The sequence below is a fragment of the Chinchilla lanigera genome, unplaced genomic scaffold (assembly GCF_000276665.1).
Source record: "Chinchilla lanigera isolate Chin_1 unplaced genomic scaffold, ChiLan1.0 scaffold00022, whole genome shotgun sequence".
Taxonomy (NCBI): Eukaryota; Metazoa; Chordata; class Mammalia; order Rodentia; family Chinchillidae; genus Chinchilla; species Chinchilla lanigera.
The window spans coordinates 5,059,268-5,062,066 of record NW_004955423.1 but is presented as its reverse complement, the minus strand read 5'-3'; positions in this window follow the sequence as shown (position 1 = coordinate 5,062,066).

Here is a 2,799-nt window from a genome sequence, read left to right as displayed (position 1 = left end):
CTATAAACAGCTGATTTTTATTTGAGCTGAACAAATTTTTATTCTTTTTTCATTTTTGGAGTTTTGAAGCATTTGTCTGATATGCTTCCACCAAAGTTGCTGGCTGGTCAAAAATGTTAAATTTGGATTTATAAATATAATGCCCATGTTATTTTTATTGTTGTATTATGATTTGAGAGTTTCTCAGTATTCAAACATAATGTATTAAGTGATATGATCTTGTTTTTAAGTAATCAAAATTTTATTTAGATAAACAAAAAATCTCTTAGGCTGGGGAACAACTGTTGAACATTTTTATATTTGATGAATAAGAAAGTGGTTTCCTGTAGTAATAATTATCCAGGTCTTGTTCATTAATGGGAGACCCCAATGATCTCCACAGCCTTATGGGAGATATCCCAATAAACATTATTAAAAATATACTATTTAATATGTTTACATCAGTCATAGTCACAGGTCAAGTTTTCTAAAATTAAGACAATAAGATTTTCTGATTTAAAGATTCTTTTGTAGAAAAATGAATTTAAAAAATGTTTCCATATTACTATTAGAATTGATGGTAATTAACCTTGTAGTATATTACATGTATTCACGCCTTTAGATGTACAGGTCTTCCAAAATGTAAAACAGGGATTGTTTTGGTAATAGACTGTCTTTCAGATTCAGACTTACATGGGGCTGGGGATTTAGCTCAGCAGCAAAGCGCCTGCCTGGCAAGCACAAGGTTGTGAGTTTGATTCCTGGTACCGGAAAAAAACTAAAAAGCAAACAAACAAACAAACAAAAAAAGATTCGGACTTACGTCTTTAATGAACACTTATGTGATGTATATGCTATGTATGTGCCATTATGCTTAGAGATGCCTAGACATGAAGCAGTCCAGGTAGTGTCACAAATTTCTTCAATGACATCCCATTAAAGCTCAACAAGTTAGGTAAAAACTTCTTAAGTACTAGATAGGGATGATTTACTAAAAGGACTGGTTTATGTCAAAATGGAAATTTAAATGTATTATAAAATATCATCATGATTATTATGCTGTGATATTATGTATGACTTTTGATTCTAATTTTCTTTATAAAACTATGTAATTTCTGTCTGTTAACATTCTACAGGGATTCAACTACTAGAACATCCATGGTTGGTAGGAAATAATGGTTTTACATTGTATTTCAATGTGCTTGATATTCAGATAAAATTAAAATATTAAGCTTGCTGCTCACATTATAATGCAATATCACTCACCTTCTCTTCTGGATGTTCAACAACTGAGGTTTGCAGACTAAAAACTAAAAAGATAGTTGGGCCAGAAGAACATCTGATATTTTGGTCTTGGCCCTCTGAGATCAGTGAGGACCCAGGATATGAGACAATCTCTACTGCAACATCCTACAACTCAGTGAGTCCCTGATCTTCTGACCAAGGTGATTGTTGGACCACAGAGGTAGGAGATCAACAATGTATAGTGTACTCAAGTAAAGTCACTAGGAAAGAAAAGTCTCCTAACCTTTTGTAGAAAGCAATTTGGTCAAGCAAGGGAAGTGGCTTATCCAGATGGCTGACATTGCCAGAAGAACTAAGAGGTGCTATGTATAGTTCCAAGGTAAATCCTGAGGAGACTTAACTGACTTTTCTAGAAAGCAAAAAATTAGTTAACACAGGTCTCATTTTAACTTGGTCTTAAATATCCAGCAGAAAATTAAAACCACAAGGTACACAAAGCAATGGCATAGTAATATGCTAGCTATGAAATAAACTCAAATCTCTAACAACTGTCAATTGTTAGCTACACTTGTCACTGGCTACTGTTATGGGTTAATGGGATCTAAAGGGTTAAATTACAAATGCAAGGACCTGAAATGTTTGGACTGAGAATCTTTAGCCTAAACAAGTAAGTTTATGCTGAATGGAAAGTGTTTAAGAATGATGCTGCAGAGTCTTCCAAACATAGCTCCTTGAACTGCAAATGACCACCAATCATTTGCAACTACAAACCAAAAGGCCTGAAGCTGGAGATCGATCTCACATGTGGGGCTAAAGCAATGCCAGCCCTGAGAACACAGAGTGCCAAGGCAAGCCAGATGAACAGGCTGTTCCAGTTCCAAGAATGTGAGGAGTCCGAGGGGAGGCAAGCGAACAAGTTGCTAGGCAGAGGGGTTTCAAGGGACAATAACCTCCCTGAGTGCACACATAAATGTGCTGCAGTCAGTGGACAGTTCTTTTGCTCCCACCAAGACAGTTCTTTTGCTCCATCTGACCTCAGCTTTTTAAATCTTCATTCTTGTTTTTCTTTATCCTCCACCATCCTCCCTCTGGAGTTTCAAGAGCTGTGCCAGATGCAGCAATTAAAAAAAATTCAGTTACTAGAAAGGAAATATATATATATGTATGTATTATGAATGTGATCATTTCACTATATTGTATTCCAGGCCCAAAGCCAACTGACTTACATGGATTCAATACTCTAATATGGTAAGGATTTTCCTATGGTTTTCTACAAAGACAAAGCACGGACAGGGTTTGTCAGTTTTCTCAAATCATAAGATCATGAGTTACAGGAATCCAAGCAGCAACCAACTCCCTCCTCTCTCTCTCCTTCTCCTCCTCTTTCTTCTCCCTGCAGTACTGGAGATTAAACCTAGTACCTTTGTACTAAGCCACATCCCCAGCCCTTTTTACATTTGAAAATTAATTTTATTGGTACATTTTACATATACATTATGGTAACATTCATTTATTTATCATAGGGAATTTTTACCTGTGAATGATGTTTCCTTGATTCTTTCTTTCCCAATCCCT